The following is a 14781-nucleotide window of genomic DNA, read 5'->3' as shown; positions in this document are numbered from 1 at the left end:
TAGCTTTGACATCCTCCCCAGCCCCAGCCCTAGTGTTCACAGCAGAAGGGCCCCTCCTCTGCTGTCTAAGGAAGGCCACACCCCTGCTTTCCCCAAGGCAGAAGCATGGGCACTCAGATGGAGCAGGGTGTGGACATCTTCGGTGGGCAGGGCACAGAGGGGAGCCTTCATTACCCAAGGAAGCAGGGAGGGACGGCAGTGCCCACCTGGTACCCCCCCACCCCTGGCCCCACTCCTTGTATTTCCACTCTTAGCACCCACGGCTGTGTACTCTTCCCTGTCCCTACACCACCGCCCTTTCCTCCTGTCCCAGGTCTTGGCTACTGAAAGCCCCTCCAGCGGGGGCAGCTCTGCTCCCTGGGAGGAAATAGTGGGAGCAGAGACACAAAGGGAACCCAGAACCTACAGCCAGACTGCGGTTGGGTTTCCTCTCATCTGCCTAAAACCACCATAGCACAGAGGAATTTCTTTCTCAAAGCCCATTTGGTCCAGAGGAGAGACTCCCAGTCTTTCCATTAGTGGAACTTGGAGCTGTTCCCTGGAAATGAATGTGCTGACCTGCTTCTACCAAGAGGCGACTGGCCCGCACCCAGAGTTGAGGCACAGAACACCCTGGATTGACCTGGGAATTCCGAGAAGCCTCAGTTTACCCCATCTGCACAGGGCCAGAGACTGGGTTAGTGTAGAGGGAGTAACAGAGGTCACCTAGGAGAGGACATGGAGAAGAAGAGAAAGACCCTGAAGAGCACCCCGACGTTGAGAATTGAGAAGGGGAAGAGGAGATGGAGGAGGAAACCCCCAAGGACGTGGGGAGCCCCTAGAAACCATCAGGAGCACAGTGATGGGTCTGGTTGGCATTTGCAGGCAGGGGGAGAGGGAGCCAAGCAGGAAGTGAGGGTATATATTAAGGACTCCTTCCTGTGTTCCAGGCGTGGGCCAGGGCTGAAGTGCCAACAGGTATGTTCGTGTATGAGTTAGAGCACTAGCTGCTGGAACAAACACTCCCCCAAATCTTAGGAGGCTTATTAGTTCTTAACAGCGGCTTAGTGGGTTTGGTTCTCATTTACCTCTCAGTCCAGTGCAAGGTGGGGGCAGAGCTCTGCTCCACACAGTGATTCAGGGACCTCAGGTCCCTCTGTATCCAGCAGGCACACAAGAGGAGAGAGACATGAGTGTGAATAAATATAGCCCTGGCTGGTGTGGCTCAGTGGATTGAGCACCGGCCTGTGAACCAAGGAGTCACTAGATTGATTCCCAGTCAGGGCACATACCTGGGTTGCAGGCTGGGTCCCCAGTTTTGGTTATGCAAGAGGCAACCAATTGATGTATCTCTTGCACATTATGTTACTCTCCCTCTATTTCTCACTCCCTTCCCAACTCTCTAAAAATAAATAAATTAAAAAAAAAAAAAAACACCACATTTTATAATCTTGTAGACAAGTGAGAAAATAGAACTGGGAATAAAACATTCATACAAATAATGTCTTTAGATCCCAAGAAGCACAGAGTGAATGCCCAGAATTTGTTAGATCTCTTCAGATTGCCATTCTCCAGGTGAGTTTATCTGCTTGGCAGGTGGGGCGAGGGACAGGGGCAAGGGGCTGGGGCGAGCAGTCACACTAGTTGGTCTGGGTCTGTGATGGTTAGAAAGGCATTTTCAAAAACTGGGCGTGGGAACAGCGACTTGGAAGGTGGTCAGAGAGTTAGGGTAATGTGAATGTTTATGGAATATTCAAGAAAACCCGAGAAGATCAGTTTGGCCAGGTCAGAAGTTTTGTGAAGCACATTGGTCATGGATGAGGGTGGAATGCAGATCAGGAATGACTTTGAATGTAGGAATTTTGGCAGCTCTTCAGGAAGTCCTGAGGAACTGTGGGGTGGGACTCAGGGAGGGGGTTCCCAGCCATCAGGGATGCATCTGCAGGGTCAGTTAAAATTAGTCACAGAGGCCCAGCATTGAGAAGTCGAAGGAAAACAGTTGGGCCTGCCCATGTGGCCACCAGGGTTTGCTTCTCTGGGGACCTGTGGCCTTCCTCCTTTGGACTAGGGGAAGCTCAGCGCTGGAGCCTGCGCTCTGGGCTGTCCCAGGACCTCTGCTTTGGGCAGCGGGATCAGCACCTCCAGGGTTTGACCTTGGCAGCGGGAGGGGGGGTAAGGGCTGTTTGGCCCAACTCCCCCGTCAGCCTCTCTCGGACCACCTTGACCTGGAGGGGTCTCCTCTCCTCCTTGCCAACCCCTCCTTCAGGGAGGCCTCCTTCACCAGTAAGAACAGGTCTTAGACCTTTGTAATTCACCTATGAGGCAATATTCAAAACTGGAATTTATAAACTAAACAATGGTTGTAAATTTTTATTTTTTTTATTATTATTATTGTTGTTCTTTTATAGGTGTCCCATTTTTACCCCCATTGCACTCCCCTGTCCCAGGTGTGAATTTAAAAAATTATGTATTATTCTTCAGGCTCCATTCAATGCCCCATCCCCATCTCCCATCTCCTTTTTCCTCCTACATATGCACCCAGGCACCGTCTTGTAGAGGAGAAAGTGAGGTGGTGGTTAGGGGCGGGGTGGGGGGCACCCTGAGATACTGAGCACCTACCCAGAAAGATTGAGATCCTGTGAACTGGCTCCTCAGAGCACCCCCCCGCCCCCCGCCCGGCCCCCACAGAGCAGAGAGGTTGCTCACCAACAACAGACAATATCATACAGTGTGTTCTGGGGCCAGACTACTGGGTTTCAAGTCTGGTGTCATTGTTTGTCAGCTGTGTGACCTCTGGCAAGTCACTTCACCTCTCCTTTCTCGGTTTCTTCGTCTGCTGAAAGGCAATCATAACCGCGCCTGCCTCACAGGGTGTGGTGAAATTTCAAGCAGGCAAAATGCCTGAGACCATGCCCGGTGCAGAGTAGGCTCTCAGTACGTGTGTGGGCTGTTGGTGTCAGTTATAGATATGGCTAAGGAAGAAACCATGTTTTTTTTAAAAAGAAACCACCTTAAAAAAAACCAACACCAACAACAAAACCTCTGAGATGAAATGGCTAGATTTTGACCCTGTTATACAATCATGCGCACTTGATGGACTGTGAGGCCCACAAGAGCAGGTCCCCTATCCTCTCGTATTTCCGTTCCTGGTACAAGGCCAAGTTCATGCCGAGAATAACAGCTGTGCCAGGCCCCTGAGCACCGCTCTGCAGCACGCCCTGCTGGCCTGGCTCTAAGTCCCTCCTGTGCGAGGGCCCACTCAGCCCTCCCAGCCACCTTAGGCAGCAGGGGCTTGATGAAGAGTCATTAAATAAGGAGGTGCCTACGGCCCAGGACCAGGTAGGTAGTGGATGGAGAAGCGCTTTGTAAACCGTACGGTGCAGAGCTGATGGGGATATAACACACTTAGCACTGCTTCCTGGAGTCAAGGTCCCGCGTATCGTGGGCTTAGCTGTCGTGCCTTGGGGGACACGCCCTGGCGTGCGGCTGCGCCCCTCCAATTCCCGCCTTGGGCTGCCCATGGCATTGCCCTCCATGAGCCTCTGTGTCTGCTCTTCTGTCTCCTTTAAGGGCACTGTCCTTAGATTTAGGGCCCACCCCAAATCCAGGATGAACCTCATCTTGAGATCCTTAACTTAATTACATTGGCAAGGACCCTATTTCCAAATAAGTTCAGAGGTGAGGACTCAGATGCAGCATTTGGGGATCACCAGTCAACCGGCTACAGATGGAGAAACGCAGGCCCAGAGGGAAGGGGTTTGCTCGGGACCCTGCAGGGCAGCCCCCAGGGACAGCCTGCTCTCCCGACACCGGGCGGGAGCTCCATCCCAGCCCATGCTTCCCCGGGTCCCCAAGATTCTCTGGGAAAGTCTTTAGTGAAAAACCATCTGGACTCCGTCTGGGCTTAGGGAAGCCCACCCTTGCCTGCACAGAGTGTCTGGAAACGTGATGGTGGGAGGGGAGCCTTTTCTGCTGGCTGCGTGCCTGGGGCCTTGGCTGTGTGCGCCAGCTCTGGTTGAGTCCCCGCCGTTCCTGCGCTCGGGGTCCGTGCTCCTGTCTCCGTCTCTGCTGAGGCCAGAGGCAGCTCTGGAAACAATGGAAACCAGAGAAGTACGAGGTTTCCCCTTGATCTTGGGGTCCCTTTCTTTCAAGGAGATGACTTCTGTCCTCTTTAGAGAGATCCAGAGAACAGTGCGTAGGATTTATTTTTTATTTTTTATTATTTTTAAAAGATTTTATTTGTTTATTCTTAGAGAGAAGGGAAGGGAGGGAGGGAAACATTGATTGATTGTCGCTCTCACACCCCTAACTGGGGACCTGGCCCGCAACCCAGGCATGTGCCCTGACCAGGAATTGAACCTGTGATCAACCCACTGAGCCACATCGGTCAAGGCACAGTGCATAGAATTTAAACCGATGAACCCGACTGTAAATCCTCGGGTCTTGGAGGCTGCAGAGCACAGTGATTCAGGTTCTGGCCTCAGAGCCCAGCCGTCTGGGCTCTGGCGCCAGCTCTGCCAATGGCCAAACACGTGGCCTGGGGCGTGGCCTTTGCTTCTCCAGGTCTCAGCGCTCTCGGTGGTAAAACGGCCAGTAGTGGACTGACCTTGTCAAGTTATTAAAGGGTTAACCCAAGCACCTATAGCCCTTGCCGCAGACCCCATAGGAAGATCAGGAGAGATGGCTCTTGCCATTGTGCTTGGTCCGTGGGGGGCCACTGACCACAAGCTCAGGCTACAAATAAAGTCAAATGCCTACTATGGTCAAATTAATATGACTTTTAGCCCGAGCCCTTCCTTGCGAGAAGATTCTCTCTTCTTACTAGTACCATGTAACCCCAGGGCTCTGCTTTTCTGGGCAAATCACAGCTCAGGTCCTGTACAGAGCAGGAGCAGAGCAGACTTTTTGGACATCTGTGACAATCCAACGTGGAGTCACTGTCAGCCATGACAGTTACGTCAAGTTCTATGTCAGGACTGAGGTAACGGGAACACCCTTGGCAGGGGCCTGGAATGCCCCAAACCACAAGCCTGGACACTTGGATAAGGACTCCATCTGGACACCAGTATGAATGGGACCCCTGTCCATGGGGGGCTTGTAAGAACTCAGAGCTCTGACCACCCGACGTTCGAGCTTGGCTGTACCATGGGCCAGGCTCGGAGTCCTGCTGGACTTCCGTTCCCCCGGCCATGTGCTGCCACTGCACGGCCTGGCTTAGACCAAAGTCCGCCTCTCCACCTGGGGGCACCACCAGTGACCGGGACTTCACCCTGGATGCTCACTCTGCTTGCTTCTATCACGTAAGCTCCCCTCTCTGTGTATAACCTGCTTGGGACTCTGTTGGCTCACTGGGGAGTCTCCCCTAATAAACCTGGCATCGCGGAAAGATACAAACGTGTGTGAGGGATCCTTCCAGGATGCTCCCTTGCTCATGACAGGTGCACAGCTGGGGAATGGCTGCAGGACGTGTTGAGCCAAGCCGCCTCTAAGAACTTCTAGGAGAAAAAGGTGGTGCGCATTGCAACCAGTCTGAGACCATGGACACTCGGTGCTGGTCACGACTGGGACACAAAAGAGCTCTTCTGCCCCAATGAAGTGACCTAAGATCAGGCCCCAGTGCCCATCCAAGACAGAGCCCTGTTGTTTGACCTCTTCAAATCGAGACTGCCTCCCAGTCTGATCGGGGGCAGCAGGCCAGACCTGGGGTCATGAGCAACACGCTTACGGTGCTGGTGTAGACAGGGGAGGAGCGAGGGTCCGCTACCTCTCCTGCAAGACTTCCGGGCCTCTGCAAACTCGCCCAGTGCCTAGCAAGCAACCTTCCCCTCTGCCCTCTGCACAGCACAGGATGAGATGCGAGTCTGGAATGTTCTCTGTCAAGCCAAATGCTTGCCTTCTTTCCCGTGGAATTGTAGAATCTAGAATGAGAATCTAGAACCTTAAATGCTAAGTGGTGTGGGACCCCCAGCAGCCCAGGCAGGCAGGCCTGCTCCTGGGGCCTTCCGGCCAGCACCTCCTCATGGCCCCACGGGACAACCCAGACACACAGAAAGGTCTGGAGGTGCCATCCTTCCTGACAAGGCCACACTTGGCGGCAATGACCCAACGGCCCCACGTCCTCTGCACAGCTAGCAGCCCTTTCTCCCATGCCCTCTAACCTCAGCCCAGCTCCACACACCCCCAGCCCCGGGTCGCACCAGTTTGTCCTCCAGCCTCAAAATACGCTTCTCCCGAGGACAAAGCCTAGGACCCTGTCTGCCTGCTTTGCTCATGGAGAAAAGACCAGTCCAGCCGCCAGGCCCACTCCAGCTGCTGCGAGTTCCGGTGCACAACATTTTCTCCATCTTCCAGCAGCGGGGCCACATGTACTGCGGGCCATGGTGTTTAGGTCGCCTTGGAGCTAGGAGCTAATTGCCAGGGAGGAAAGGGAAAGACAAAGGTACAGATGTCACCTAGTGACGGGTGTAAAAATGGTAGAGTTCACAGCTCTTACAGGGACCCCATCTTCCCTGAAGCCGGTTCCATGTAGAAGAGCATCCTCCCCTTAGACAAGGTGGGGGTCTCACATGAGAGCAAATATACTTTCTGTGGTTGGCTTTCTTGGGTGCAAGGGATGGTTTGAAAAAGCAAATCCATGGGGCTGGGGAGAGAATAAGGCTTGGGTCCAAAGCAGCACTCACGGATGCAAAATAATCAAGGTTTTTCAATTCCTGGGATCTCAGGTTCACAGAATGTTAGATTCTAAGGATCACAGAATCTGAACCGTGAGAAGGACCCAAGCTCACCCAGTGGATTCCCTTGTTTTATGGTGGTTTCAGGGGCGCCCACCACCTTCCAAACTCATTCCCGAGGGCTGGAGTTCCTCCCTCCTGAAGACACTCCCGGTGGTGATGAGGTCCCAGGGGAGCCCAGCCAGCCAGCTGGGGTCTGTCTGCCCGCCCACGTGGGGGAAGTGACGTGCCCACAGCCACGGCGTTCCCTGCCTCATAGAAGGACCCGGTGGATGAAAATGGGACCGGACGGGAAACATTCTGTGCTACTGGGGTTTAGAAATATATATATTTGGTCTTTTGACCCCATTCCCGGCACAGGGCTCCTAAAACCTTTGGACTTCCCTAAGGGAGGAGAGCGATAAAGGTGTCTGAAGTTAATAAGGGGACTTTGGGGCCGTTCCTACATCCCCCGAGGATGGGGGCTGGTTGCCGATGGAGCCAACCAGGTGGTGAGAGGTTGGGAATTTCAGTCCCACATCTCACCACCTCCAGGGAGGGGGGAGGGGCCAGGGGCCGGAGATCTGAGGTCCATCGCTAATGGTCAGGGACTTAATCAACCACGTTCCTGTAATGAATCCTCCATAAAACCCCCAAAGGACAGGGTTCCGAGAGCTTCTGGTTGGTGAGTACGCAGAGGTGCTGGGAGAGTGGCGCCCCTGGAGAGGGCACAGGGGCTCTGCCCCGTGCATCTACTGTTCGGAGTCACATCCTTTGTAAGAAACTGGTCATCTGGTAAGTTAGTCGTTTCTCGGAGTCCTGTGAGCTGCTTGAGTTGCTCTAGCAAACGAATTGAACCCAAAGAGGAGGTCACCCAAACCTCCGCACTGTGTGGCCTGGAGGTCAGAGAGCAGGAGACACCTGGGCTTGAGATTTGCGTCTGAGGTTGGGGGAGTCTTGACTGAGCCCTTAGCCTGTGGGATCTGACGGTGTCCCTGGACCGACAGTGTCAGCATTGAGTTGAATTGTAGGGCGCCCCCTGGTGCCAGAGACTTGCTTGGGGGCGAGGGGAAAAGAAACTGAACGTTGAAATTGGGTGCAGAATCGTCTGTCCCAGCTCAGGACCCCACGTGCAACGTTATGCAGTTGCCATCCCTCCGACCCCACAATCGCAAAAGTATTTATTTTTAAATGCAGACAGGAGAAAGAAGGGGGACATCCCGCCAGGAGTCTCTCACTCTCCCATGAAAGGCGAGTCCTGTGTGTATAAAAATGATAATGACAGCAACAGTAGATGACCTGAACTGGGAAACCTAAAATAAAATGACCTCATGAAGGAAAAGGAGGAGTCTCCCTCCACCCCCCCGCCCCACATTACATTAGTAAAGCGTATTTTAGGAAATTTGGGAAAGGTTTTAAAAGTGGAGGGGAAAGAGCGCCACTCTCAACATTATGGGGTACGACCTGCCGGTCTTATGACCCAGGGGATTGGAACAGCTGCCAGCCTGTGTCCAGGCACTGTGTTTTCTGCTTCCCTTGATACCACAGCCAACACAGTGTGAGGCTTTTCCGGAGTATTAGAGCTTCCAAAGTGGCCTGTGAATTTGTTCTGCGCATGCTGAGGGTCTGTGCTCTCAGGTGGTCGAGGTCCTGCCCATGACCTGCCCTCCCATACTAGAAGCAAATTAGGGATCTCAGTCACCAAGCTGAATTCCAGAAAGGCTGGGGCAGGGAGGGGTGGACCCCGTTTGAGGCTGAGAAGCCTCACTGACCCAATTTCGTTAGCACCTGACTAGCTGTGGGTGTCTCAAGGGGACTTCGTGTGTCTTTCTGGCTTGTCCAGGTCCGCCCTCAGCAACCAGGAGCTTCAAGTTGTAAGAACGGAGTCGCTCAGATAACCGCTAAGACGCAGCAAACAGAGAAGCAGAGGTTTATTGCGGAAATCAGCAAGCAGGGTGGGAGCCCTGCCACGGGTGGTCAGGACTCCACCTTTTTAGAGGAGAAGAGGGTTGCTTTTATAGGGGGAGAGCGAAGAAGGGGATTTTTTGTGAGCCTCGTCAGCCGTTTGGCCTCTGGCAGCTGCGGTGCGACAGGCTGATCAAAACAGGACGTGGTTACAGCTTGATTCATCCCGTCATTTCACAGGCAGCTGCAGGCGGGGTAACTAGCCACGGGGTCTCGGGGTCTGGATCACAAATGGCCCTTGAATTTGTGATGAAATGCAAGCTGTTGTCACCTAGAAGTCACATCCCCTTGGGTCTAAAATCTCACGTTCAGCTGAAAGAAAACCCAAAGGCCACTGTGTTCCAGTCAGTACACAATCGTACATCCAAAGAAAGTGTATTGGAAAGCAATCTGGACCCTGTCTTGGTCTCCCAACAAAATAAAAAATGTCTGCATTGGGGCACGGGGGAGGAAAGGAGAGAGATTCTTAATTCATGGTTACAATTCAGCTGCACAAGATCACAGTGCAAAACGAGCCTTCCTTTCTCTGACAGGCGAGGTCGTGTAGACCAGGACTCTTCTATATGGTAGCCACCAGCCATGTGGCTGTTGAGCATTCAAAATGGGGCAAGTCCAATTTAAGATGTGCCATAAGTGTAAAATACTAGATTTTAAAGGCTTAGTATGAAAACATATATAAAGTAGCTCATTAATAATTTTAATAAGCATTTTAATCACATGTTGAAATGACTAATTGCTTTAAATAAAATATAATGTGACTGGAAAATGTATGAAAATGGATGTAGGGGACCGCCCTGCCTGGGTTTGGGAATTGTAACCCGGCTACAAGCTGGCCCCCCCCCCCTCCCCCAGGAGGCCTGTGAGTCTTGACTGGAAGACCAGGAAAGCTGGAGATGACCATGACCTGAAGGCCCATTCAGGGGGGGTTTCCGTGGGAATTGGATTTAAAGAATGAATGTTCTGCTGCTTTGAAGCTTGGTCCGTTTTTCTCATCTCTTAAGTTAGCTATAGACCCTGTGTGACATCAAGTACCCGGAAGGTGTATTCACTTGTTGTCCATATAGTGCCAGGATGCTTAGTGGACTGTGACCCAGAATGCTCACTGTGTTCCTTACATTGTTATTAGTAACCAGTGATTGTTAACAGTAACCCAAGCATTTGAAATTGATTGATGATTTGTGTATCCTGACTCTGTAGCCCCTGGATACCCTCCTCAATAAAAGGAGCTTGGAAGTCTTGATCGGGGCTCTTCTCCCCTAGAGAGATCAGCCGCCTTTACTCCTCCCAGACGAAGTACAGTGTTTGGGTTACTTATTGTCTCTCATCTGCGATCCTGAGACCGCTGCTGGAAGGTGGGTTTCCACCGGGCCGAGGGCGTTGGGGGCGACCGGCCTCAAATGTATATTTACATATGTGGCTTGTATTACAGTTCTATTGGGCAGCACTAATGTAGATAAGAGAATTAAAAAGATGAAGCTAATTTGAATGACGAGTTGGGGTTTGTGGGGCTAATAAATAGCACCTCTTTTTCTCCCATCCAAGTTTAGAACCGATGAAGTAGACCACGAGGCAGGCAGGTGGAGACAGAAGTATCAGCTGGATTAAAGTTGTGGAAGGAAGTGGCTTTGGGTTGGTTAATCAAGTCTGTTTGCTAATACTTCACTCCTGAATGAGATGGCCTGAGCCCCCTGCCATGGGCAGAATTGGACAGTGTCAGGCCAGCCCTGTGCAGCTTTGGAGCACAGCATCCCGAGTGCTCTCTGAAGGCTGGCAGGTCCCCGGTCACTGTCAGTTCCTTCTGGCCAACTTGCCCACCATGAAACTCACTCCTGCTTCCCTGGAGCTGGTAAGCGAGGGAATGGAGAGAGGCCAGGAGTGTTCCTTGGATGGAATTCTTCCACATGGAAATAGGACTAGGAAATGAGTGCTCCTTCCAGTACTTCCTAACCTTCATTTAGTGCTGCATTGAACTTGACCGTTAAGTCCGTGGTCAGCAGGTGGCCATCGCTGCTCTCAGCTTTAACTCCTCATCAGTACTGGTCGCTTCTGCTGTCTGACCTGTCCTGGGTCTGCTGCTGGGCAGTGTAACATGTGCCACCCAGAGGTTTCAAGACGGGTCAGTGCAGAACCTTAACTAACCTCAAGGTCTCTCTTCTTCCATCTCCCATCCCAGATGCTATCAAGCCACATCCAATAAAGCTCTTCAGAGACTTTGCAGTGAGGTCAAGATTTAGCACAAACATAGTCCAATAGTATAAGGCCAACAAGAAGAAAGCCCATATTGCATGTAAGCTCATTTCCATTGCAAACTTCCCAGGGAGAAATATTACAATTCTATTTTTGTGCAAATTAAAGTTTAAAGAAATTAGTCTGAAATCTAATTGTGCTGCCCTCACGAGTTAAAAGTTCAAAGAAATCAAACTCTTTTAAGGTCCAAGAGCATCGAAGTCCAAAATCAAATTCTCTTTTAGAGTCCAATGCAATTCTTAAAGTAAAAAATAAAACATCCTCCCCAAAGTCTTATTTTGTCCAGTTTCAGCAAAGTTTTTAAATTTAGGAATAATTCCAAACACAGAGAAGAGTTCAAGAATAGTACGAAGAACTGCCAAATTCAAGACATGAAGATTTCGTGCCTGTATCCATTTGTTGTTCCTCGGCTTCACATCCCCCCCTTGGGCGCCGGGCAGCTTCAAATCCCCTCTTAAGTGCAGGGTGTGTGATCTTGGAGCTGGAGCCTCCTGGCCTGTCCTTTGCCCTCAGCCTCCCACCCCCAGGCTCGGGGTTGAGTTTTGTCAGTGGAGGGTGCCCTGCAGCAGGAGGAGGCTCTGGTAGGAACTCCCTCCCTCCTCCCTACCTGTCCTCAGCCCTGAGCTGGAACACCAGGGGGCACTGCCTCCAGGGAGTTCAGCATCACCCCCAGAGGCGATTTCCTGGTGAGTGCCATGGGAACTCCTCTGAACCCTTCCAGCTGAGGCTTTCTTTCCCTGAAGGTGACGTCTGTCTACTGGGTGCCCAGAGAGGTCACGAGCAGCTCCCTCCACCTTATGAGTTTTGCTGCCTCTCTCCCCTCCGGGGGACAGGTTCCTGTTTACAGCATAGGTCTGCAGCAGCTCAGCAAAACTCTCAGCCTCCAGTCCTTTTGTAAAACATTATTACTTACAAAACTACCACCTTTATCTGGGCAAAGCCACGGTGTGGAATCTGAATTCTCAAACCTTGGGAGGGCTTATGGGATGAACACAGGAAGGCCCTCCTTGGAGCCCACACACACGCCTGAGGAATTCAGAGTCGGACCCTCTCTTGGTCCAGAAGGTAGACCAAAATAATATTTTAAGAAATGAGGTGGAGGTGCCTCCAACACCCTAGGCTCAGTTGGAAACTACTCTGTCCAGCAGAGGCTTCATGACCACGGCAGAACAAATTTACCCAGGACATTTTATTATGTCTGGGGGAAGGAAGGCGGCTGCTCTCTCTAGGGGAGAAAAGAAGACCTCCTTTCCTCATGCCTTTTATTAAGAAGGATATACATGGGAGATACAAGGTCAAAATTCATGGATCATTGATAGCTTTTAGGCATTTGGATTACAGTTGACAATAACACATTACATGTACCAGTACAGAGGGCACAGTGACCAGTCTGCCACACTGGCACCAGGTGCAAGGTTTCATACATTCCTATCTAGAGATTGTTTATGTTACATTAAAGATAAGGAAAGCAGAGCAAGTTCTAAAGCATAATAAGCATTCTTTAAATCCAATTCCCACGGACACGCTCTGAGTGGCCTTCGGTTATGTCTCCCACGCAGCCTTAAGTTGAGACTTAAAGACAAGCACAGCCGGGATGCCGGCGACAGGTCATGCTCAGCTGGGGCTACAATTCCCTAAACCACAAGGAGCGGTTCCCTACAAAGAAAAGGGGAACAGAATTTGGAGCAGATTTTAAAAAAAGGAACAGAATTTGGGGCAGCTGAATAAACACAACCTACCTGTGTGTGGCACTAACAATTTTTTAAAAATTGGGTGAAAGCAATTCTCTCTCTCTCTTTATAAACTGGTACAATGTACACAACCTAAACTTTACCATTTAAACCACATCCAAGCTCACCGTTCAGTGACTTCACAGTTCGGTCGCCACCATCCACTGCCAGAACTTTTTTCATCTTGCAAAACTGAAACTGTGCGCAATAAACACGTGGTTGGTGGCACTTAATGTCTGTTGATCAGGGGTCATCCAGCAATGAAAACAGAGGCCAAGGCTGGACACAGTCAGGGGTCAAGCCAAGCGGGCCACAAAGCCACAGTAAAAGGCTTGACTGCAACTTAAGAGCCACAGGGACCCGGAGAAGGGTTTCTTGCCAGAGAGCTACTCCAAGTGTGATCCAGGACTGGCAGGCTGCGTCCGCGCTTCCTGGGAGCGTGGTTAGAAATGCAAGATTTCAGGCCCTTTCCAAGACCTACGGAAACCAGGTCAGCAACCTGACCAGCTCCTTGGGAGCTTGCAGACCCTTTAAGTCTGAGACATACTGGTACTAAGGAGCCTCAGGGTCACGGTCGGTGGTGCTTTGTAACTATCATTATGATTGAAAAGGAGGAAGGGAGGGGTGGCACTGTGCCTAGAAGGGGTTCTGTATGCTCTTCATTCTGAGCTGTTTAGCCGAAATATTTATCCTCCGCCTACCTGGTGACAAGCAGTTACTTATTTATCAAGCTCTTTGTCCTCCCTCCAGGTGGCACGGAAGACAGTGGTCTGGAAACCCGGCTCTAAGCTGCCTCATCTCATCTGCCTGGGAAAGCGGACCGACTAAAGAGCGGTTCACATGCGCACTTGCTCCTGCACAGGGAGAGGCCCGAGTACGTACTGCACCCGGCGGAACCATACTTCCCTTGGCTGTAAAATGCAACAGCCCCAGATGCCTTCCCCTTACAAGGTCGTTTGGAGCAATACGGACGTGAATCCTTTATTAAATAATATGCCCATTATAGTATTAGTTTGTACAGCGATTATCACAGGGAGCGGGATCAAAGAGATTTGTGTCCGCTTCTTTTGTTTCTCCCATGTGTCTGCTTTTGTTAGAACGAACATGGAGAAAGTATGTAGGTTCTGAATTAAACACCAATAAGATAGAAGCTTTATCAGTTTCTAGATAATTCTAAACAGTAAATCCAAGATAGTATGAATCAAAATGACTCTTCTTCTGTGTGCCTAAGAACTCATAGCAGGTCCAAAAATATCCGGGGACATAAGAATGACAGAACTGTCGTAGACACACACACGTACACAGGCCCTCTGCAGAGCACTGTCCTTACAGCTGTCGCAGGCGCTGCTCCCATATTTGCTCTGCTCATATTTTTCAGTTTCCTTCTTCGGGGATCCCAGCGGGTGTATGCCGGAGCCTTTGTCCCATATACGCTTGGCAGACGTTTTTAGCATGTCGTTCTCACTTCCCTTTGCTCACTTTCTTCTCTGTCTTCAGTGTTGCCTTTTCTGGTTGGTTGGTTTTACAGGGTCTCTTTTTCCTTGTGCGAATTCCAATAAGCATTTATTTTTTTTGACAGCTTTGTTTTTCTCGTTTCTTCTTTCCTCAGCTGCCCCGGTTTCCATTCCTTTCTTCCTGCTGTCTCGGCACATCGTCCCTGAGCTCTTGGAGTTGTTTTAACGTCTTGCATTGTCAAGGAAATTGCTTCTCTGACTTTAAAAAAACGAATTGCCAAACAAGCACTTGCAGTTTTCTTTCCTTTTCTTTTTGTCTTGCTGCTGCTCTGCTTGGGTGTTTTTTCTACCTCATCTTTCACTGATGCGATCCTCTGCTTCGTCTAACCTAGTTATTCCCTCCAGTGTGTTATTTATTTCAGATACTGCACTCTTTACTTCTGACTGGTCCTTTTTCATGGTTTCTCTGTCTTGTTTCATGTTGTTGAGTAACCTTATTGTTACAGAAACAGGGGAGTCCAAAAACAAACCCCGAAGTTTGCGGCTGGGAGATAGGGAGCAGGAAGCAGCTTTCAGGATGCCCTTGCATGCCTGGAGCTAGTGGCTGGATACATTGTTGCAAAGATCCGCTTTACTTCCAAGACTCAGGAAGATGGGAGGGGTCTTGAACTGTGGACTGGTAGGGAAGAAGCAGAC

This window comes from Furipterus horrens, unplaced genomic scaffold (assembly GCF_987537825.1).
Source record: "Furipterus horrens unplaced genomic scaffold, mFurHor1.1.pri manual_scaffold_4, whole genome shotgun sequence".
Classification (NCBI taxonomy): domain Eukaryota; kingdom Metazoa; phylum Chordata; class Mammalia; order Chiroptera; family Furipteridae; genus Furipterus; species Furipterus horrens.
This window is presented reverse-complemented; position numbering follows the sequence as displayed.